At 45.5% G+C, this 25391-nt stretch overlaps 1 long non-coding RNA gene across 1 annotated transcript in view; it reads right to left on the reverse strand.

The window, feature by feature from the left end:
- Positions 1 to 25391, reverse strand: part of LOC132246436 (uncharacterized) — a 55322-nt gene that overhangs the window by 29648 nt on the left and 283 nt on the right. The gene's annotated exons all lie outside the window — the stretch shown is intronic.

The following is a 25391-nucleotide window of genomic DNA, read 5'->3' on the forward strand; positions in this document are numbered from 1 at the left end:
AGATTTTTAACCTTTCTATTTTTTGCCAAAGCCACTGCTGCTGCCAGAATGAAGGACAGCTGACCGTTATTCCTATCTAGTTCTCATTTATTGATTCCTAGTTTCTAAGGCTTTTAGATCAGCCAGGCTATTCTCCTGTATAGATTTTCATCCATATGTAGTTCACTGAGCTAACTTGTGTTTGATTGAAGCCCATTTTATGGTCTTTATTTGAAGTCATCACAGGGTGAAGAATCCATCATCCCCTTTGTAGTCAGTTTCAATAGTTAATTGCCCTCACAGGTAACATTTTTTTGTACTTACATTTGCAATTTGAATCTGTTTGGCTTTAACTTCCAGTCGCTGCAAGAGCTGTCACTCATTTGAAGATCCAGCTTTACTCCTGGGCTGTTTTCTCTCATTTATTATTATAAATTTATTTCCATCACAACTAGTGAATCACCAAGCTAAGATAAGAGAGTGTGTTATTTATGTTCAAGAAATTAATATCCTATGATACACTTCCTGCATTGCCAGCCATAATCCATGAGAGGGAGGATTGTTGCCAGAACGTATTAAGCAGTAGTTTGGCAGATGAAGTAGAGGACACTTAATTAAGTCATAGAGAAACTAGACAAGCTTTCAATCCATCTATAAAAGTAGCAGCAGATTCTATTTCAAGGCCAGTGAGAAAATGATAATTATGGGGGACCTGATTCTGGGATTGCTTGCACAGATGTGTATTGGGACTAACTCGGGGAAAGTCGAAGCTCTGAGGCTGCTGCAAGTAAATGGAGAATCTGGCCCTTGCTAGTGTATTATAGAAATCAATTAAAGTCAAGGTGTGCTTTCAGTTATGCCAAGGAAAATCTGAGCCACTCCATTTTTACAGCAGTATATTGGAACAGAGCTTGACCTGACGTGTGAAAGGATGGTTTAACGGACTAAAGAGGACGGTTACATTTTCAAGCCTTATCACTGACAAAATATATGCAAAGTGGCTTGGCTTGAGCTAATGGGTGTTAGTAATATCCCTCCTGCTGCCATCAAGGCCTATTCTTGCAATGGTTCCTCAAATGAGTATTATTATTATTCATTCATTACAGGAGTGCTTAGAGACCCCAACTGAAATCAAAAGCCCATTATGCCAGGTGCTGTACAAACACAGTGACATTCCCTATCCCCAGAGACTTTATAATCTAAATTAAGACCCAGTGAAGTTAAGGGATAACATTTTGCTTTCTATTACTTGATTGTAAATCTAGCATAACTCCACTGAATTGGGGCAGACTATTGCAGTCTAGTGTCTAACTCAGTACAGAAACTGACCTAGTGGATTAGTTCATGAGTAGTGGCTCATGAACTAATTATGCATGCAATACATGCAATAATTAGTGAATGCAATGCAATGAATGCAGACAAGACTGGAATGCAATGCAATGAATGCAAATAAGACTGGAAGGTGCCTCCTGGACCACTGAGTTCTGTCTTTGGCTCTGCTGATCCCAAAGGGACCACAAGATCATTTGCCCTGACATTTCTAACATACTAGAGCTGCAAAACACCAAAAAGTGGGGAAAGTCATACAACATGCCACAGGTCAAGTGCAGGGAAGACAAGGGCATGGCCAACTCTGTCTTGGCCTCATTCATGTTAGCAGAAGTTTGGTGTCACTCATTTGAAATTGCTCTGGATTTCACCTCCTTTTAACAGATCTGAATCAGGTCCTATGCCTGTAATGAAAATAAGACTGTAGAATCATGCCCTCTTGTTGACATGCTATTTGAATGTCAACCCTCCTTTGGGTATTAGCAAAAGAGAAATGCAATGACATTTCTGTATCTGAAGGTACTAATAAGGTTATTGGTACAGGCACGTTAACTAGGCAGTAGCCTGTGTAACTACCCCATGCAATGACGGGGTCAGCACCATGTTGTCATGTGATGTAGCCACTTCTCACGAGAACTGTGGGCAGCAAAAGTGGACCTTGAAACGCTAAGCAAGCAATTGGAATAATAGCAGGGAAGGAGTTGCTTTGGCTGAGCCAGCTAAACAAAGAAGTATCTATTTTGCCAAGCAGATGGGAAGTGTTTGGGAGCTCCTCAATGAAGCTATACATGGTCTATTCAAAGAAGTGGCAATCAGGGCATGGATGTGGTCACAAGCGAGGGATGTTATAATTACTACTGCTTGTTGAGTGGCTGTTGAATTGAACTGAATCACATTCAGCATTGGAAAGGGGGAGTTATTCAAGGGTGAATCAAAACTAGCTGCCTTCATTCCTGGATCATGAGCTCTTCAGCTGAAATAGTCATAAAGCTTCTCTCTGCTGCAAAACCTGAACCCTTTAGGGGCCTGGTTCTTTTTTAGTTGTGCTGGTGTAATTCCATTGACCTCATTGAGGTTAATCCTGATTTCCCTGTTGTGAAGGAGTGCAGTATCAGACCCTCTGGAAGAAATCCTGGCATCATTAAAAATGTATTAACATCCCTTTAAAATATTTTTAAAACATATCTTTAAATAGTTGTGGAGCCTGTTCTGAATGATAATTCTGAGCTTATCCAGCCCTTTCAATTTGCCTCAATCCTAACAAAAGTCTTTGATCCCACACACATCTCTACCAATGCACCTTACTCTTAACCAATAGCACCTCCTGCAGTCTCTCCCCCAAGTAAATGTTAACCTGCCCAAATCATGTGGAAGCATGAACAACTAGTCATGAGGAGGCAGGCCAAGAAACCACCAAACTCATTGCACAAGTAGACTTAGGTATTTGGGGGCTCTGGTCATAATGGAGAGATATGAATATCTAATTTAAATGCGTCTTCCCTTCTTAATTGTACCTTAACCCATCATTAGCCTCATCACTTTAGATTTTACAAAATGAAACTATTAAAAGCTCAAGGTTAGTTAAACATTTTGTGAATTTGCATTTTCCCATTATGCTTTTGTAACCCAGACATTGCCCTTGTGTACAAGAATCCAAGTGTGACACTGCCTCGAGTACCACACTGATTGGTCTGTGTTCGTTGCCTGAAACCGAGGGAAATGTACCCTGGGAAATCATTTTAGTGGGACTGATTTTTGAGGAATTACTAAGTGTGAATCATGATGGCAAAATCAGACCTTCCTATTAATGTAATGGTTGTAGTTGAATGACAATAAAAATCACACTAGACGGAAACACGACAAATATTAAATTGGCAAATATAAAATAGCAGTAAGCCCTTGCTTTGTTAGTTCCTTGCTGTTCTTTATCATATGTCCATCATTTTTATGTCAAACAAGTGAGCAGCATAATTGCTACTGAATTCATGCCCCATCTGCCTCCCGCACATACGGTAGCAGAGCTCAGCTGTTTTTGTTCCTCCCGGAACAGAAAAAGGAGAGACAGATGCCAGGTGCAGGCAGGGAGGTTCTTTGCCTCCTGGACCCTTGGAGGAAGCAAATAGAATCCCTTTTGGGCTTTTTTTGCCCCAGAATGAGACTTCTCTTCATCACCGGAGAGGTGCCAGGAGATTGGAAACCAGCTAATGTGGTCCCCATTTATAAGAAAGGGAGGAAGGAGGACCCAGGAAACTATAGTCCCATAAGCCTCACATTGGTCTTGGGGAAAATCCTTGAAAAAATCATTAAGGAGCACATCTGTGAGGGACCAGCAGGGGAGATCATGCCCAGGGGAGATCAACATGGGTTCATCAAAGGCAGGTCCTGCCAGACCAACCTGATGGCCTTTTATGACCAGGTAACTAAATCCCTGGATGACGGTGTCACCGTGGACGTAGTCTTTCTCTACTTTAAGAAGGCCTTTGGCACTGTCTCTCACCCCATTCTCATTAATAAATTGAGTGACTGGCATCAATGCCTACACAGTTGGATGGGTCAAAAATTGGCTGATGGGGCGCACCCAGAGAGTGGTGGTGGACGGGTCGTACTCGACCTGGCGGGATGTGAATAGTGAGGTCCCCCAGGACTCGGTCCTGGGGCCCACACTGTTCAACATCTTCATCGGTGACTTGGACGAGGGGGTGGAAAACACGTTGTCCAAGTTTGCCAATGACACCAAGATGTGGGGGGAGGTAGGCACGCTCGAAGGGAGAGAGAGGCTGCAATTAGACTTAGACTACAGAAGTGGGTGGATGGTAACAGGATGGGGTTCAATGTGGATAAGTGCAGGGTGCTGCACTTGGGGAGAAGGAATCCACAGCATACATACAAGCTGGGGAGCTCCCCCCTTGAGAGCAGAGGCGGAAAGGGATCTTGGAGTCATTACTGACTCCAGAATGAACATGAGCTACCAATGCCAGACCGCAGCCAGAAAAGCCAACTGCACTTCGTCATGCATCCAAAGATGCATCTCAAGCCAGTCCAGAGAGGTGATATCCCCCTCTATGTGACATTGGTCTGTCCTCAATTGGAGTACTGCGTCCAGTTCTGGGCACCGCACTTTAAGAAGGATGTGGCCTGCCTGGAGAGGGTTCAGAGGAGGGCCACCTGCTTGGTTGGAGGGCAACAGGGCAGGCCGTATGAGGAGAGGCTGAGGGACCTGAACCTGTTCAGCCTCAGCAAGCGGAGGCTGAGGGGTGACCTGTTGACTGCCTACGAACTCGTTAGGGGAGATCAGCAGCAAATAGAAAGGGCCCTATTCCCCCCAGCAGCACCTGGGGTGACGAGGAACAATGGCCAGAAGCTGCTGGAGAATAGGTTCAGGTTAGGGATTAGGAGGCACTATTTCACTGTCAGGGTAGCTAGGATCTGGAACCAACTTCCTAGGGAAGTGGTCCTAGCTCCAACCTTGGGTAAATTCAAAAAGAGGTTGGATGAACACCTGTCTGGGGTCGTGTGATCCCAGCACGTGCTCCTACCAGTGGCGGGGGGTCAGGCTAGATGAGCTGTTCAGGTCCCTTCTGACCCCAAACTACTATGAAACTATGAAACCAGACTGCATGAAGAGACAGGCCTCATGGTTAAAGCAGCCATTGGCAAGGGAAGGAAGCGGGAGCTCAGATCCATGAGGCAAGCAAGAACAACTCCCCAAAGGCATCAGGATAGAAGACAAGTGGGTTTTACTGGACTCTTGTGTATTTAATTTCACAATATTCAATTTTATGCATTTGGCATGGTCTTTCCATTACCTTGGACTCCCCCTGTCTGTCAGCTTTATGCAACAGTTGTGTGCCATCTCAGAATGGGATTGTGAGCTCTGAAACCAAATCAGTAGCCTAGCACAGGGTCAGGGGCCTGATCACATACAACAGTGAGAAATTCAGGGTAGCTTGATGGATGGAGTACTAGGCTGTGACTCAGGAGACCTGTGCTCTATGCCTGACTGCCATTGACCTACTGTATGGCCTTGTTCAATTCCTGCCTCTGTTTTCCCTCCCTTCCTTTTTCATAGATGTCATAGATTTCATAGACATTAGGGACCTTGTGAGATCATCAGGTCCAGCCCCCCACCATAGGCAGGAAGTCAGCTCGGATCAAGTGACCCCAGCAAGAAATACATCCACATGTTTTTTGAAAGAGTCCAGAGTAGGTGCTTGCTTTTCTACCTTTCCTGTTTGGCCTCTGGTTCAAGAAGCACTTGAGCATCTCCCGAACCTCGGTCTGTATGCCTTCCTGAATTGGCAAGTACGTGTGTAAGCTCTTTTGGACAGGATCTGTCTCTATGTGTTTGTACAGACCTATCATTAGACCAAAAGTAGGCAAAAGCTGCCCCGTTAAAGCTTAGGCTTGCTCAGTTTACCTCTCACAGGTGGGGAGCCATGGGTTGAAGGTGCAGGTCTGCTTCAAGACAGAAAGGCAGCCTGTTTCAGTGAGGGAGAGAAGATAAGGCCTGGGAGTGTGTGTTTTATAGGAGCTAGTGAGGAGGCCTGGGCTTGCTGTATGGGATGAGTTCCCTGAAGGTGAATGTTGCAAGGTAGACATCGTGATCGAGCTGAGTCAAAGGGCTGGTCACCTATGGTAGAGCATAGAGACAAGATGCCCTATGCTGATGTGTGGACTGATAAGGGAGCCATGTTTATTGGAAATAAGAAGGGATGGAGCCCAGGAAGGCTGGAAGTGATGGCCAAGAGAAGGGAAGCCTATGGAAGAGAACACAGCCTCAGAGAATGGACGGTGTCTCAGCCTGTGAAGGAAGAGTGTGAGCTTTATGTTTCCTTCACACACAGTCCCTTCATCCAAAAGGCATCAATTCTGGCTGAGCTAGGTAGTTAGCTCAGCATATGGTGGTGGGAGAACTGAAGCACTGAAGAAAAAGGGCATGGAGAAGTGTGAGAGTCCAGAAGAGAGCCACACGCATGATTAGAGGTCAAGAGAGCAGGCCTTATGAGGAGAGGTGGAGAGCCATGGGACTCTTCAGCCTGAAGAAGTGCAGGCTCAGGGGTGACTTGGTGGCAGCCTGTAAGTATATAAGCTGAGTGTATCAGGACCTGGAAGAACATCTGTTCACCAGGGCACCCCAAGGGAAGACAAGATCTAATGGTCACAAAGGGCTACAAGGCTGTTTTAGACTGGACGTAAGGAAAAACTTCTTTAGTGTCTGAGTCTCCAGAGTCTGGAACAGACTCCCCCCAGAAGTGGTTGCAAGCACCTATTCTGGATATGTTCAAGGAACACCTGGATGCTTACCTTGCTGGGGTCACCTGACCCCAGCTGACTTCCTGCCCTTTGGGCAGGGGGCTGGACCCGATGATCTTGCGAGGTCCCTTCCAGCCCTAATGTCTATGAGATCTATGAAACCTGCATGTAGCTGCTTAGAGATGGAACTGAGGCAGTGATCATGGATCAGGCCTTGCACTAGACTAGATAGGTCTGTGCTACAGGCACCACTGTTGTCAGGGGTCCTAGGAGCTGCTAGAAAACAAATACAAGAAAAAAAGCTACCTTGGTGAGACATTAGAGATTGATGGGGACACAGAAAACCTTGCATCCCTAGCACCAAACCTGTGCACATTGTACACACACATCTGGGATGCGGTTATGCTCTGCATCTGACATTGCACTGCAGGCTAAAAGGAAAAGCTGTCGGCGATCTAGGGAGCAATAACATTACTCTGGCTCAGGTACTACTTCCTGCAACTGCCTGAAAAATTAATAGCAGGGGTTTTCTGTTTGTACCTGTACAGGCATGACATAAATGGGCTAGCAGTGGCGCAGAGCTGGGGTGAATCCAGGCAGGAGCTGTACCTCATTAATATTTATCACTTTTGTATTGCTGTAACTGTTTGGAAGTGATAATTCCTTAAAAAATGACAGGACTACTTCCCAGTTCTGTCTGTACATATGGTCATGGACAGATGCATTTTCAGCTAAGGCACTGGACTGTGGATCAAAATACATGGACTGGTTCTCAGTTCTGAAACAAGTTACTTGGGTGACTGTGGCCTAATCACTTAATCCCTCTGGAGATATGATGAATAAACAAAGAATAGTTAATTAAAAGGAGGAGGAGCTTTCTGCTGAGAGGTCATTTGTAGTTAACTGTCCATGTGCCTGCTCTTACCTGGTGGTAAGTGTGAAAGCCAAACTGCAGTAAGTTAGTCAAGTGTCACTGTGGACTAAGCTCGTGCAGGTGAGCTTCCAAAGGATAAGGATTTCATCACACTTCAGCGGCTCTAATATAAGTCCCCGCTCCCTCTTAACTCACTGTAACATGTTCCTTTGGCCATGTCTTGGGCCTTTATTTCCCATATCTATAAAACTGGAGAGTCTCTGGCTTCTCTGTTTAGACTGGAAGATATTGGAGCTGTCCCTTACAGTGGGTTTGATATCACATAGCACAATGGAGCTCTGATCTCAGTCGGGCTGTTTAAGTCTTGCACATCACATCTACATGAGATGCTTAATGCCCAGAAGACTAATTTTACTGTGCATTAGTGCAGCAGGCAAAACCTGTGTTAATGCTCTAATGTGCAGTAGATTTAGCTTAATGCACATTAATGTCACTAAAAAACATTTAATCTGCACTAATGCGCAGTAGTGCCGATTATGGCTCATTAAGTTTAGTACCTGTAATGACAGGTACTAAATTTAATGAGCCATAATTACAGTGCACTATTGAACATGTAGGCATGCCCACAGTGATATGAATTTTCAGTCTTTGAAAACTAAATACGATCTTCTAGATGTAACCTGAACAAAACCTTGTAATCCAAACATTTCCATGCAAGGAAATCCAGTTTTGAATCAGAACTTCAAGGCCTGAGACCCCTTCTTTAGTTACTTAGGACTTTGCCATACTGGTCTCTAGTTCACGTCTCCCCTGAGAGTCCAACCACTAATTGGACTGAGTAAAAATTCTCTTAACAACTTCCTGCAGGCTGCAAGTATGCCATCATCAGCTGACTCCATATAGACTACTTGTGTCCTCCTGTGAGATACTAAGCTTTGGCAATGCTGCTTTTATTGTGGATGCACATGGACCCCAGAAGCACAAGTGATTATAATCCCCTTCTTAATTTGGTTAATTTGGCTTTGTAAGTGTGTCAGGTGGGAGCATGTTACCTTACCCTCTAACCTGCTGCTGAAATGGCTCAATTCCCTAGCAGTATAGGAAAGCAGCAAAGGAAGGAGGCAAAACATGATACACAGTTCAATCCCCGGATTCATCCTGCAGGCAGGGAGTTACTATTGTAAACAGAGCTCTTACAGGAAATATCCTAATACCCTAATAGCCCTAGAATATGCACACACTGTTTGCTTTAAGACTTTTAATATCATCTGAGCTAGAATTTGAGCTAGAGAATATTGCAAGTGTCCAAACTGTTCTGCTCCTCTATGGTTTATCATTAAGCAAATGAAACCAAGAGACCTAAATAGCTCATTGTTATTGAACAATACAGATGTATACTGTTTGTGTTTGCAGAAGTGATTGTGTCTATGGTAACTTTGGTAATAATTGAATTTCAATTGCATCATTTGCATTGTATTAGCCTTCAAAGTAAAGAGCACTCCAAACTTTCCATAAAAGACTAACAGAGAACATTTCCAGATCCCCCTTGGGATCTTTGAATTGATATGCTAAGGTGACTGTCCTCTGACCATTTCAGGTTCTTAAATATGCCTTCAGATACATGTAATCAAACAGTGAAAGCCAGCTGCAAAGGCCAAATGCAGTGACTTGGCTAAGATCATGCATGAAGCCAAAGGAGCTGAATTTGGGAGTCCTGGCCCCACCCCAGACTGGCTTCCCCTGCCCCAAAGCTGACCTTGCCTTTCCACTCATGTGTCTCCTCCCTAGCATAGCTTTCTAGTTCAGATGCATCTTCATCAGCTTTAACTCTGAAGTAGGTTGAGATACCAACATCATGTCTTTCAGCAATGTGGACAGTATCATCCCCAACTCAAGCCTCCCTTCCCTCACACCAGGGGTGTCCGGCCTCTGTCACCTGCAGGCCGACACTATTTGAAGAAGATCTGGAAGCCACAGGCAATACCGTTCCAACTAGGCAGTATCATGGCAGTGCCACCTGCTTTTCCTCACCAGACTTGAGTTTTATCCATGCACGCGAGAGCCAGTAAGAGACCCATGCACTCCTTAAGCCCTTTTCGATGGTTGGCATCAGACTTGTAAGTGCACTTGGAAACTGTGCTGCCTCTATGCCTGGGATAACTGTCTCCCCATTTGCTAGCATGTGTATACTTCAAACCTAATTAAACCTTCACGTGTTCAATGTTCCATCAGGAAAGCTAAATAGTTGGGGTTATGTTAATATTCTGCCTTCCTGAGAAGGAGCAATGCCTGATGGGAGAAATAGTTTGGGTCATAGTATAGGTAGGTTTCTTGGCAGCACTGTTATGTGCCATGGCTCATGCTCGGTTGAATGTGTGATTGGTGATAAGGCCTACTCCACAAAACCGTGGGGACACGAAGCACTCTAGTTACAACTCAAGGGAGCACAGCCAGCTGAAATTAAACATTTTCATTTAGCCTGACAAACACATGCTTTGGTTGCAAATGTCAAAGCAAAAATCAATTTGGTTCAGGACTTCCCAATCCACAAGCAAATTGAGTATTTTGTGCTGGATTAAGGTGGAAAGTTGCAAACAAGTTTCAGAATGATCCAATTTGCCACAGATGGTCTTTGAAAATTTCTGTTAAATGGCACAATAGACCTGCTTCATGTCTGAGAGCATTAAAGGAAATTCAGAGGATACCACCAACAGTGATTATGGGCTAATAGGTACATCTAGTCATACAAATCTATATACAAAGCCAGCTAAATAGGTTGTATTATGTAAGAAAAAAGCAGTCTGATTTTAAATGACATTTAAAAAAATCTAGATATCACCTGTATTTCTGTTGGGAAAAGCGGGGCTGTATATAGTCATTCTGGATATATTTAATTTGCAAATGCAAGAATTCTTAATGATTCTTATTTGTTTATAATAGTTTTACTGTCTTTGATACCTTTCCACCAAAACAGATCTCTAAGGCAGTTGCTATACTGTATTGTGGAATACACCACATGCATACTAAAATAAGCAGTTTGGTTTTTTTGGGTGAAGAAAGCCCCCCCCCCAATCTTAATAAATATTGTATTATAAGAAGCCCATATGGGGAATACAAGTTAATTCTTTTTCCCTTTCACCAGCTGTGATCTGCTATGTGTAATGTGTGGTTCAAACTCTCTAGGAAAGAGGAACAAATTGAAAACACTCCCCCTGTGGGTTCTCTTATTAGAGTTGAAGTGACTGTGAAATTCACAGGACACAGCTCATTACAACTAGGCTACCAGCCTGTGACCTCTTGAGGAGAATGATAAGATTCATGCAAAAGCAGGTTGATGCCTTGATTGTTGGATAATGCAGCTGCAGAGCAGAAAAAATTGTATATCCAACTCTTAACCTAGTAATTATCTGTGCTTATGAATCTATGGGCACATCTACACGTGGTTCTGACTGTGCAGTTGGTACTGCACAGTCATTTAGCACTTGCTTTTGCAAGTACTAAATAACTGTGCAGTCCCCATTGGTACTGCACAGTCCTGGCCAGTGCACAGGTCATTTTTGACCCTCCTGTGCAGCAGCAATGAGCTACTGTGCAGTAGTGGCGGCATCACAGTTAGTGCCTCCTGATGCTATGTTGCCATAGAGACAAGCTACACCACCATAGCTCATCTCTATGGCTATTAGCGTCTCATGTAGAGGCACTCTATATAAAGTTAATTTTGAGGAGAAGAGAAAGCAATAGGGCAGGGCAGGAATTTTTCAGCAAAATGGGTTTTCATTGGAAAATGCAGATTTGGTCAAATCAAAACTTTATGTGTGGAAAGTTGCCAGGTTTCAATGATATGTTTATCAAGAAAGACTTCTGGGCCTGGGGTAGCATTTCTGGTTAAAATGGAAAGAAAGAGGGAAGTTTCATGAATCTGGAACAGGCGACCCAGAGAAGTTGTAGAGCAATTAACCATTAACATCTGGGAGGCATGGGCATGGGCATGGCTGTAGGGAAAGAAGGCGGCCACAAATGGCCCTTCAGGCAATAGGTACCCTAGGGCATGGATGGGCCAGGAGGGCTTACTTGGTGCTTGCGGGGCAGGAATGGTACCAGTGGGGGTCTCAGAGGGACCTGCTGGCTGACATACAGACAAGGGATCACTCTAGGACCCTTGGGGAGCCCCCCTTTTTATAATCCAATTATTCCAACAACAAGGAAAGGGAGGGTACCCTAGGAAGTGGAGCAGGGCAGGAGTCGCATGACCACCAGGAGGCATCACGGCCACCCCTGGCACAGTGTCTGCACAGCTCAGGTGCCTTATGCCAACATTTACCTCCATAGATCAGGTTCCTAAGCCAGACCACCTGGGACTAGGTGTACCATCATTAGAGAAGCCCATTGTAAAGTACAGCAGCTCACCAAAACGAGATCCAATGATATATAATGGATGTGTAATGCCACCAAGGAGCCTGGCTGGTTGAAAATGGGGGCCATAAGACTCCTGAGCTAAAGCTATGATGACACACAGGGATCCAATTCAGTTTTGCCTTTTTGTTTAGGAAAAACGTCAGTCTATCATGGAGGGGGAAAAAATCCAAGCAAAACTAGTTTTTTTTTTACTAAGTTCAAAGAAGCACCTACCAGTCAGGCTGAGATTCACCCCTGTATAGTGCCAGCAGAAAACCTAGTTCATTAGAAATCTAAATTTAAGACTGAAATGGGGTCTAGACCTTGCAATGGGCCCTCCACCCAGTGCTTTCTTCCGTGATCAATTTGCAGAAGTTCACTTCTCATCTCACCTACTGCTTTAATAGTGTTTTAATGGTGGGTAGGGGTTTAGGTTGTAGCCGTGTTGGTCTAAGGACATAGGCAGACAAGGTTCCTTGGGTGAATTTGATATCAAATTTTGGTTGGTCTAATAAAAGATATCAAATTCACCCAAGGAACCTTGTCTGCCTCTTTTAATGGTGGGTAGGCATTTTGTAGCAACTCCCTCCTTGTGCAAGAGGCTGGCTTTACGAGAGGCAGCAATTTGGCATTCTCTCCATCTGCTGACAGTTTTCCCTGGTCTGGGAGGGTGAATGTGGCTTTATATGTGGGATATACAGGGCGTAAATCAGCTTTACAGGAGTCAAATGCCAGCTGAGAATCAGACCTACAGTTAGTATGGGAGCTGTGTCAAGACAAGTACTTTCAGGACCTGATGCTTGCAAAAGGCCAAACTAGAAGATGTAAGTGAGAGTATTCACTCTATCCGAGTTGGTCTTTTGTGAAGAAGCTAGAGCTGGTGCAGCCAAGTTCTGTGCTGAATATTCATCTCTAATTCTTCTGCAATATAATCCTTCAAATGATTTTCCAGATATGCTCTACAGGCTGTAATGAACTTCATTCTCATACTGTCTGAACCCAGAAAGAAAGCATGAGGAAAATGTTGCCATTTGCTGCTTGAAACAGAAGCTCTCTTGGTAAGTAGGTTCAATCCCTAAAGCGGTCATCTAATTCTAATCCAATGCTCTTTTGAAATGAGTGAAACGGTATCTTAATTCTAAGTCCATCAAAGTTTATATTATGCAGTGTCAGCTGTTTAAGATGAGTGATGTGAATAAAGACCATGGAAAAAAATGCAGCCTGGTTGGAAACATTCAATGAAATGACTCGTTTCAAAAAGGTTTTCTATAACTCTGTAAGTCACCGTTTTTTATATTAGTTAAAAATAGGCAATAGCACTCAAACTAATGTTGCTCTGCATGAGGCAGAATAGCATCTGAATACAAAATGGATTTGATAATTATGAGCAAGATGCAAGCACTGGCAAACTAGAAAAGAGTGCACAGGAGCTTGCTGAAAATGCTCCCCCAAGGTTTATCCTGAAAGGGTATCCAAAATCACTAATCATTTCTGCAAATCATGGACCAAGTCCCTTGACTCTACAGTATGTCAGCATAATTAGGAATGGGCTGTGATTAATCCAGTAGAGCAGATATTCAACTGATGGCCCTGTGCTAATATAGATGTCATAGGCATGCTTCCCTGCTCTTACACAAAGGCATGGACACACACTCCCATTTATTATTTCATTGCATCCCTTCAGATGTAATGAAACTAGAGTTGCCTATGTAGAAATGTAATGTTAAGAAATAGTATCACCAGCTCTAAATAATTTTAGCTCTGAAGCGGCCAAACTGCTTCAATGAAACAAACCAGCAAAAATTAAATTACATTAAATTAAAATTTCAAAAACTTGCTCTCACCGTTGGGTGATGGGAAGGGTCAAAATTGGTGACATTTCGCTACATTAAAATATTGGTCTAATTTCATCTCTTGTATAAATGGTAATGAGTTTAGTAAAGTGATTTATCTTTCTTCCAGTGCTACTGAAGTCAGTGAATTGATTTACCCCACACATCGCCTCATTTACTTCAGTTGTCACATGGCAGATTAAATGCTATTCTCTTTGATCCCAGTTCACCCAGAAAAAGTGGACATTAGAGGCATAGCAACGGAGTTTTTTAGGAGGCAAAACTTTAGACCACAGGGCATGTCAACATGAGACGCTACAGCGCCGTAGCTCATTACTACAGCAAGTAACATCTAAAAATAACCGTGCACTGCCGGGACTGTGCAGTACCAAATGCGCAGTGGGGGACATGTGTAGATGTGCCCACAGAGCAGTAAATGAAGAGTCCCCACCCTGCAAAAAAATTCCCATTCAAATAATAAACTGTCAATTCATTTAACACTTGGCAATCTGTGTAAAACAACTGAGCAGAGAACTGGGTTTTAAAAATGCTTATTCTTATGTGACATACAAAAACTAGAACTCTTGGTTCCAAAATGATACCTTTTATTAGACCAACTGGGAAATGGCAAGAAAATTCTTATGCAAGTCGTTTTGGTGAATGAACTTCACCCTATTACAAGTAATGCTTTATGGTAGGAAGCTACCGGCATCTGTGTGCCAAGCAAAAAAGACCTCTTTGCATATCAGATCCAAACGAAGTGCAAATATTCAGAAGATAGAGGATGGGGAAAGGAGGGGTTTATTTTTAGGAAGAGCATGTTCCAAGTGCCAAGCCCCAGCCTTACTGGACCAACAAAGCATCTGTACATGTTGTTCCAGTCTGCAAACATCCAGCTGCCCTCAAACACATAACACCCAGGATGCAGAGTGGCCAACTCCTCCATTGCACGTTTCATCACAGGGATGGTGTTTGGCTTATTTTGAATTTGGGCTATTAATAACCAGTGTGAAAGGGGAAAGTGATATCTGTTGTGACAGTCTTTAAACTCCATTTAAACTCAGAGCATATTTGTCATGGGAATCCATTCCCACCCCAGCTGGAAAGGTGACCCACTTCCTCCAGATATGAGCGCTTATTGTAATTGTTGGCTGATCCAAAGATGACATGGGCCCAATTCAAAGCCTATTGCCATCAAATGGAAAGGCTTAAGGACATCAACATTTGAGACCAGGCTGTTACTGAGATGAGCACTTGAGAAATGCTTTCAGGTCAACTGTTGGTTGGGATACCTCACGCTGAATACAGATCACCAAAGTGTGAGGAGTTACTGCAGGTGGGGTTGTTGTACTACAACGTTGTTTCCCTGCACAATCCTGAAGACCTCCTTTCAGGCTCTCTGACATGGTCTGGGGTTTCCTTACATCTAGAAAGCATGTAGCATGCACCCTTCAGCAGAATGAAGAGGAGATGTTTTGGTGGTTAGGGGATTTGGCAGGTCTGATTATAATTCCTGGTGCTGTAAAAGGTGTTGGTTGCTATTGATGGGTAGCTGTGTATAAAGGAAGAGGAGCTGAAATGGAGAAGCCAGATTTCAATTGTGAAGAACAAGGGACTAGGGTACATTCCTCTGCTGCCCGTGAAATCAAGCCAGAATGGACAGGTCCCTTGCTCTGTCTTACAAGATCCAAGTGTTGACAGCATCCCTGTTTCCCATTTGTTTGCCCCCTTCCTATCAGAGCACGAGGCTGCCTAAACCAGGTGCCCTTTCACACCTATCTGAAGAGCCACTGAGAGGTGTTAAGAGTAAAGTAGGTGTGAACAATGCATGAAGTGGGCAATCACGCAGGCTGAGGTGTTAATCACTCGCTTAACAAAAATAGAAGGCATGTTGATGACAAAGAGAAGTGGCCTAGGACACAAAAGCCTGGCGTGAGTTGAACTGGGTTTGCCTCCCATTAATGCAACTCTTTGTGTTTGGTTTGGGGATTTGAGTGTTTAGGCAGGAGGGTTAATTTACAGGGCTCCTGTCCCCACTGGGGGTACCAGTGCTTCCACCTGAAGGCCTGGGCTCCCCTTTCTCCTTACACCAAGCTGCCTTCTGCACCCACGTTTTCCTTTTAGCTACCGATGTGTTTAATGAAGAATACCCAATCCAACCATCCCCCCTGTCTTGGAGGAGATTCAAATTCATCTCCTCCCATTGTTTTTAATGGATAATTGTGTCCCATTGTTTCCAACTCCTAGGTGAATTTCTATTACTATGCATTGGCTCTATAGCTATGCATTGGCTCTATGGGACAATGTGAAATCTGGGACTGCCTGCCCGTGCCCATCCCCCTTCCTGCTGCAAGATGCAGGGAGTCAATGGCCTATTAATGACCCAATTGTTCTTTACTTACACTCACATGTGAGATAACAATTAATGTTAATAAGGCTTCCTATTTCACAGCTCTGCTGCTCAACCTCTGTGCCCCGCACCCCACCGCACCCAGGACACTTATTTTAAATTTCATCTGCCAGTCAGGACAGGCCTCCAAAATCCAGGACTGTCCCAGCCAATCTGGGACATACGGTCACCCTATCTATAGCCAGCTTCCCCTTAGCAGCCCTAGAACAGGGGCAGGCAATTATTTTGGGCGGAGGGCCGCTTACTGAGTTTTGGCAAGCCATCGAGAGCCACATGACAAGCAGCACAGGGCAGATCAATATTAATTTTCTAAAGTTTTAGGGCCAGATGGAATGGCTTAGCAGACTGCATCCAACCCGCAGGCTGCATTTTGCCCACCCCTGCCCTAGACCCAGGCCTCTCTAGCCAACCTTCAAAATGGATCCAGGTAGGGAAAGCAAATCCTCACAGCCAACAATCAACCCTATCACTGGACTCAACAGAGCAGCTCATCCCTATCATTATGTACAAACACCGTTAACTTTGCTATTTCTGAAGACATTGAACTTTTCTGACAACTCTCCGAGGGAATACGCTTGTCATGGTGACAGCAGGGGCAACTGGGAGCAGGACCCCTTGGTTCTTGTCTTGCATATGAGATTGTTGTTATCACAGACAGACAAGGTTCTTTGGGTAAATCCAATATCTTTTATTAGACTAACTCAAATAGAAAAATTCTTCTTAGCAAACTTTCAAGCAGAAACACCCTTCATCAGACTGAGGAAGCATCTGCAGATTGTCTGTGCTCTTTCTGGATGGGAGCGGTAAAGCAGCCAGTATGTATGCAAGAAAGCCAGTCAGTTAAAATGTAAATTGAGGTGGTCAACCGATATGGGGGGTGGAATGAATGTGGCTGTAGTCAAAGGGTGCAACCTACACCTCTTATCATCACAGATGCATTAACCAGAGAAATAAAGAAAGCCCAGTAACTCAAATCAAGTTCCTCATCTCCTGCAGGGTGAGTTTTATGAAAGCCCCTGGCAGATGTTACGCTTAAGATGTGATTAACCAGTTAATCGTGTTTAGTAGTAATCAGGCCACACGTTCTTGCAACTAACAGCACGATAAAACAGGGAATAAACCACAAATCATTACACAAAATACAAAATACATAACTTTGTGGTTGGTTCCTATCCTGCTTTAAATTGAATGTGTGGCCAGTGCTGATCAGCTGACCAGCACTTCCGACTTTGAAAAGCTCCCATGCACTCCTGTGGCTGCGACTCCCCGGCAGTTGACTGCCTTTCAGCCTGAGGAGCTCACTAGGGCTCTGGTGCACGCCTGTGGCTGGGAGCAATGATCAGCTGATTGGCACTCCCAGGTAGGGGCACACTGGCATTTTGCTACTTGCTGGTGCAGGGGGAGCCCCATTACACCAGCAATACTGCATGATCGGCGTGAGGGTTAAACCAGGACGTAGGCACCTGGGCCTGCAGATAGGCCCTGGGGGACAACTAGGAGGTCAGTCAGGTGGGGGCAGCTTATCGGAGCACTGGGTCGGGGTCTGGGTCAGTGGAGTGGAGACCATGGGACCAAGTTGCAGGGAAGCTAAAGGGGAGATCCAGGAGAGATACCATGAGACAGAAGCTGAGGTCACGAGCCAAGAGTCAGACAGGCCATGCCAAGATTCAGGGAAGATTCGAGATGATGGTCAAGGGAGGCAAGCCAAGTCAGGATGCCAGAAAACCCAGAGAGAGCAGAGCCAAGTTTCAGGAGAGATTTAAGATCAGGGTCAGGAAAAGCCAAAGCTTGGTCAGAAGTCACGGAGAGCAGTGAATGCAAGGCTTGCTGGAACAGACTGAGGCTGTGTCACGGCATGCCTGCAGTCTGAGGCTGCAGGTACGTTTAAAAGGGGCAAGTGGCACTTTCAGCAGCCAGTCTAGTTGCAGAGAACTGGGGCAGTCACACTAGCCAGGGATCAGGGACAAGTGTGGTAACTCACATGCTTGGAGGTGCAGTTGTTGGCACTGCGGGTCAGATCTCATTGCACCTTTAACTGAACATCTGTCAGCGGTCTAAATAACGGAAGACAAACATCTCACAATCCATAGCACTTTGCTGCAGATTCTCTTGTGTCCTGCAAGAACCTATTTCTAGTTAGTATGGGGAAATGCTGCTTCTCCTCCACAGCTCTGGTAGCCCTTCCTCATTCTTCCAGAGTATCCTTTCCCCAATTTTAGGCTTCCTGTAGACATTTTGCTTGTTCCTAGTCAAATGCTGTCTGCCTGCAGTTCCCAAGGGTCCAAGCACTGGGGCACTTGCCCATATTCAGGACTCAGAGCTGTTACAGTTTTCCAGCAGTTATTATAGAAACTGGCAGCTGGGATTTGGGTCTCATCCAAGCTGGGAGAGAGAGTTGTGGAGTAGTTATAGCAAGTATAAGGATCTTTACAGATCCAGCTCTGACACTAATTGTGTCCTTGGTCATGTCACTGAACCTCATCGTGTCTCATTTTAATGAGGTGTAAAATGAACCCGAATCCTGCCCACTTACCCATGGTTTTCATGCGATCTCCATCACCACAGTAACTGAGAGGCTCACATTAATATATATATCCCCTCAGGCTATTCTTGTGAAACAGGGAACTGTATCTTTCCCCATGTTACTTATGCAAGGTGGCAAAAGAAAGAATTGAAACAAAAAGCTCTAAGGACGAGTCAAATGTCTTTAACACAAGACAATGCATCATATTTTCTGAGAGGTGCTGTGAAGCCAGTTAAATACAGGAAGCTTTGAGATTCTCAAATGAAAGCTGTTATAAAAAAAGGGAAACATTTTAATGCTAATAAGGACAAAGTTAAGTTGGTTCCTTTGGTTTTTGAAGATGGCTTGGCAGGGAGGAATAACAAACAGCTGGCTACCTGCTGAGGATTCACTACCTCTTGCACCTCTTTCCACCCCCAGGAAATGTGCAGCACCAATCAACTAGACGTCAACCAGGTCTCTCTTTATTTTCCCTGTCCTGATCCCACCTCTGAAGTGTTCAGACAGTATAGACTGAGAACAAGGGACTAAAATAGCAAACACAACTTCTAAGAGAGGATTCAGTTGGCCGGGGAGCGGGAGCTGGAGCTGTGCATTTTGTCTTAATGCTACAAGAAATGAACTGCTCTCGATTCTCTGCAGAGCAAGAATCTTCTCTAGCCTGGAATTGGAGTTTCTGAGATGGTGCAGAGGTCTGTCCCAAGACTAGCATGGCTAAGACACACCAGTTTCCATAGCCAACAGCATATTAGGGAGTATTAGGGCTAGCATTATATCTGGCCTCCTCTGATTATCCAGCCTAAATTACAGTGTACCATCTATACATGGGGTGTCTGAAGGAGGCAGCCTTCAGCCCAAGTCCAGAACAGGACACATCCATTCTGCCATTGTGCCCCACATTTTCCTAAAAGAGTAAATGAAAAGCCTTCAAACAATTACTTAGATCTCAAAAGAGTTATTAGAGCTATACAGAAACATTAGTTTTGCTTTTAATGGGAGGTGCATTTTACCATGATTCAAGTCATACACTGGAAAAGCCATTTTTTGTGGGGTATGCAGCATCAGTCTAAACAGTTGTCCTGCATCATCCCTTCTCAATGTAGATACCCTGTCTGAGTGTGCATATGCTTGGTTTTAAAGTGGGAGAGGGATTTTTTAGGTGGATAATTTATGATTCAAGCACTTTATTAGATAACAAATTACTTGTTGTGTGCATTTAATACAAGGATTCCTAACAATTTAACATTTATGTCTATAGCACAAAAAACCACATTCATTGGTGACCATGACACTATGACTAGACCAGGGGTGGGCAATTATTTTGGGTGGAGGGCCACTTACTGAGTTTTGGCAAGCCATCGAGGGCCGCAAGACAGGCAGTGAGGGGCAGATAAATATTAATTTTCTACATTTTTTAAGGGCCTCATGGGCTGGATAGAATGGCTTGGTGGGCCGCATCCAGCCCCCAGGCCACATTTTGCCCACCCCTGGACTAGACAGTAGTTTATAAACCAAGCTGTAATTCCTCTCTGCATCATTAGGTGGCTAGTTATTGTGTTACATGGCACTTGAGAAATGGAAGCTGTAGCCACAGAGAGTAATTTAATGAAGATGTCCACTCCATAATGCTATAAAAGTATTTCTTTATTTGATTTATATGCTGCCCTCCACAAAAAAGGCTCACTACTGAGCCAGACACTCAACTGATCTCCACCTCTACAACTACATGGATATGAGTAGATTTACGCTAGCTGAGGATCTGCCTCAAAATCTGCTTTGCTGTCCCTCTCAGTCACCAGATGATCCCTGACTTCCTCTTCCTTTCACAAGGGCTCAGGGAGGACAGTGAATTGCCAGCATGCCCAGAACCTCCCTACAAATGCAGCACAATCTACTGAATGGGAACAAAAAGGGGAGGGGAAAAATATGGCAAAAACCAGTCCCAGTGTAATCAGTGAGGGTTTTGCCACGGAGGGGCTTTGGATTTAGCCTGCTCTGGCAAAAATCCTGGGAATGCAACTTCAGACACCCTGTGGGCATAGATGCACTTACACTTTGGAAACGCTTTAGCAGTGCATCTAAATTTAGAACGAGGCACTTTCACTTGATTGAAAAGTCTGCCTTGACTCCACGCAGACTCCAGGGAATCCACCCCTCAAAGGCCCCACACTTTGCTCTGCTTGCTACATAACTCACCAGGACCTTTTATTCTGGAAAAAAAATGATCTTGTTTAACCTGCAGGTGGAGTGTTAATGGAAGTGTAAATTCCTCCCACCCCCGCAGGTCATAGGTAATCTTGAATGGGTTTTACAGATGTGGAAACTGAGGCACAAAGTTGAGTGGCTTAAGGTGCAAAATAGTGACACTGCAAAGATGACACCCAGGAGTTCTGCTTATGCCCCCTTCATCCCTTTGCCTCGCCACTAGACTTTAGCATCCAAGGGCACTTGTACATGTGACGGGGTTTAGTCCTCTGGGTTTTAGTCTATACCCCCTAAATTGAAACAGTGGGGCATAGACTAAAACCCTGAGGCCTAAACCATTTCAATTTTTCTGGCACATTACAGCAAGGGACCTGCTCCCTTTTTTCTTTTTTTTTTTAAGCTGGAGCCCACCTGAAGCCCCTGAGCTATGGGAGGTCCTGGTCATTCCCTCCACAGCAGCAGCATCCCCCAGGGCCACCTAGGTAGGCTGCTAGTGGGCTGGGTGCTGCCCTAGTTTGGAGGTAGCACCCAGTCCGATCCAACTGTGCCCTGAGCCAGCCTGCAGGAAGCTCACTGGGCACTGCTCCCCGGGTGGGCTTGGGGAACAGTTGGATTGGGCTGGATGCTGCCTCCAAATTGGGGTAGCACCCAGCCCACTAGCAGCTCACCTGGGTGGCCCCGGGGGGCACCACTGCCATGGAAGGAAGGACAGGGGCTCCCCACAGCTCAGGGGCTGCTCAGCCCACTGGCAGCTCACCCCCCAGCTGTGGGAGAGGCAGGCAGGCTCTGCTGAAAAAACAAGCCAAGAAGCAGGCCTCTCACCACTTCTGCCTTCAGTAGGCTCCTGCGACCACCAGGATGCCTGGGGCCACCTGGAAATGGGCTGGCTTGCCCCTGGTGCAGTGTGGGGAGGTGGCAGGAGGGTGGCTGGGTTTGCTGGCAGCTGGAAACTCAGCGGGGATGGTGCACGGGGTGCTGGAAGCACGGGCAGGCTGGTGGGGTGCTGCCCTAGCTCGGAGGCACCCAATCCAACACTTCTCTGAGCCTGCCACCTTCTCCGGCTGCCGGCACACGCAGCTTGCCTCTGGGGCAGTGTAGGGAGGTGACAAGAAGGTGGCTGGAGAGGGCAGCAGGGAAATGCACGGGGTGCTGGGAGCCGGGCGGGCTCGGGGAAGTGCTGGGTTGGGTGCTTCTGACCTGGGACAGCACTGACCAGCTAGCAGCTTGCCCAGGCTTCTAGTACCCCATTCACCACCCCAAAACCTTCTCCAGCTGCCAGCAAACCCAGCCACCCTCCTGCCACCTTCCTGCGCTACCCCAAGGGCAAGCCAGCCCATTCCTGGGCAGCCCTAGGCATCCTGCCAACTGCAGAAGCCCACTGAAGGCAGAAGCAGTGAGGGGCCTGCTCATTTTGGGGTCTTTTTCCCAGCAGAGACCACCTGCCTCTCCTAAGGCCGGGAGGTGAGCTGACAGCTGCATCATTGCGATTTTCATTACTGCAAACCAAACTACACTGGGATGTAGTTTAGTTTGCAATGATAAAAACTCATTTATACCCCGCAAAACTCTTGCATGTGTACAGTGTGATTCCTTTAAGCCAAGCAAAGTGACATTTTCACCACAAGTACGTGGTAATGGTGTCATGTGTACAAGTGCCCCAAGTCTCCTTCTGCTGGATCATATGTATCATGAGCAGAACTTCCCACCTTTCACTATGCTTTCCTTTCCACAGCTGCAAAGTAGAGTAGGCTTTAAAAACAAGGGGCTACAGCAAAGGCTCCTTTCACAACCCTCAGCTGTTGGCTGTACCTGTAACAGATAAGTACCCAGACCCTATCTGTTTTGGTGGGAATCAGGGATTTTCAACACCAGAAATGCAAACATCTTTGCCTTGACATGAGGAAATAACTCCTGCAGAGAAGTAGCAAACTGTGCTCGTACTCAGCCAGCCACTGGGGAGTGACACAATGGGCCTTGTTACATGGTAATTTTGGGCAGCTCCTGGAGCTTTTAACCCCAAGATTGTCCTCACACGAACACCTTAAAATGGTTTTAAGCAGCTCAAAGTTACTCCACTCCAGGGCAGGATTATCTCTGATCTGCACTACCCAGCTCCTGTTCCTTTAAGGTGCGGCCACTCCCCACAGATGTGTGGCTCAAGCTGAAGTCCTCCAGTATCCCAGGATGTCTCGTACGAGTCTGTCCTGGGTCACCAGCCTTCTAGTGGCAACTCACGGCAACATGGTCTCAGTCCTACATCTGCTCACCAGGTCTCTAGTGACAAGCGCTGTGCAGGTGGGGGACAGTCAGAGAAGGCTTCTAGACTAAGGACGTGACTGCTCCAAGCTAGCAATGACAACGATCAACATGTGTGTAGCTCACAGCATAAGGTGTAATAAGGCCCAATCAAATGCTGTGCATTATACACTTTCCTGATATCTTTCCATGGGATTGTTTGGCAATATTACAGCAAAGCTTTGCCCTATTGGCAGGAACCTTGCTGAAGCAGGAGCCCTTAGGTCTATAAGGAAAAATAGTTTAATCCTTAACATTTTTAACAGGCCAAATGAACTTTCCTCCAAAACATTTCCTAAAAACCCATTCCTCAGCTGAGATTCTGTGTCACGTTTCACTTCAGTGCGAGCTCGAGCAGACAGGCTTAACATCCTCACTAGTAAGATATCTTATCCTGCTTATTTTCCTTCCTAGTGTTTCCTTGCGCATCTGTAGGGTTCTCAGAACCGCAGAAACTTCTGCGACCTCATGGGAGATATGCATCTGACTTCATTTTTTACCATGGAAACCACAGTAAGAAATGGTTAACAAAAGCTCTTCTAGCTCCCCAGTATAAGAGCCTAGAGAGAGGCTGAGATGCTTTAAAAAAAACCAGAATAAAAGCATCACCGTTGCAAATTTACATCAGCAACAGTCTCTGAGTCCTCAGGTAGAACACCCTTGACTCCATCCGCCCATTGTTCTCAAGGACGATCTCAAGTGCCTCAAACTCATTGCTTTGGACTGCACAGAGTTTCCTCCTATTCAAGATGCTCTGGCTCTTAATTTTTGTGGTATCTGAAGCAACTATAGCTGAATGGAGCAGGAGGAGGGCCAGCTGTCTAGTAGGGCAATCAGAGAACAGGGAGACACAATTCCTGGGATCTGTTGTTAGTTCCAGTGCTGAGGCACTCAGAGTGGCTCTGGACAAGTTTTGGGATTAAAACTTTCAAATTAGTGTGTCTGAGCTTCTCAACCTAGGGCACCTCATGCTTCTTTTTGTTAGCATCTCTGTAGCTCCATGGAGCCTAGGCGATACATGCCTGAGATGCTTACATAGTTAATATATTGAAAACCTTCTTTAACCTTCTTGGCTAGGGACAGACATTACAAATAAACCAGTTTAAGTGATCAGAAACTGGTTTAAACCTGTAACAGAGCAGAACAGCTCAGTGCACATAAATTAGTTTCAAAATGGCTGAACTTGGTTTGAGCTAAACCTGGTTGAATGTAGTATCAGACTTAACTGATTTGGGTCAACCTGGTTTATGCAGTATTTGTCCCAGACCCCTTCCTGGTTTAAGTTAAACCAGAGTCTCCCAGCATCCCAGATGCTTTGCAGCCCTTGGCTGTGCTCTCTGCTCCAGAGAACGGGGCTGGCCCCAGCCCTCTTCTCCCTAGCCAGAGATCCAACAGAGACTGCAGGCACAGCAGGGTCTGCCTGGCTTCCCTTGCTGCTCAAGCAGGGATTCCCCCCTCCTTGCCTCCAATCTCCCACAGCACGGGCCCCAGCCCCAAGGACCCTAGGTATGTGGTATGCTAGCTAATGCCTACAGGTGTCTGTGTCTCCAATTTTACTGGGACAGGCAAACAGAACAGTGTCCACTTAGGGCTTTTTGGAGCTAATCAACAGCTCAGCTGGTAATATCCCTACACTCCCCTTCCTTGGAAAAAGCTGTTTAAGAAGAGCTTGAACTAATGAGAAAGGCTTTTGTTTTGTTGATGGGGTGATAAATGCTGTGTTATCAGCCCCTGCTGGCTCCCTCGCCTGTCAGGTTTGCAGACAGTATGAAGAAGCAGGGAGAGGGAGATTGAAAAGCTCAGTATTATCAACCGACGCATGCATGCCACACCCCACCTTTGCCTCAGAGTGCCAGCCAGAGGCTGGGGTCTGGCAATACTCCCATCCCTTGAGTAGCAAGCAGGGAAAAGCCTGGGGTGGTGCAGACAGGGTGGGGGGTTTAAACCCCTCCCTAATCAGAGCATCCTGCCAGGGCCTGGACACACCCATCTCAGCTCAGCACTGAGCAAGGGAAGGGAGGGCTGCTCTAGCATCCTCCAGCTTCTAGCCTGAGCCACTGCAGGCATGTGCCTGCATTTCTTCAGCCCAGAGGGAATGTCTGTTCAGTTCCAAACCAGAATGTACCAGCCCATATCTCTGTAAATTAATTGCATTTTATTCAAGTGAATTGCCAATCATTTCAGGGACAAGCCTGGCAGGCTTTGGGCTGTCTCACTAAAAACAGACAACTGGCTTGGTACTGGTTCAGTCTGAGGCACCAAAACAGGTGTGATAGAACCGTTTACACACTAGAT

This window comes from Alligator mississippiensis, chromosome 16 (genome assembly GCF_030867095.1).
Source record: "Alligator mississippiensis isolate rAllMis1 chromosome 16, rAllMis1, whole genome shotgun sequence".
Classification (NCBI taxonomy): Eukaryota; Metazoa; Chordata; order Crocodylia; family Alligatoridae; genus Alligator; species Alligator mississippiensis.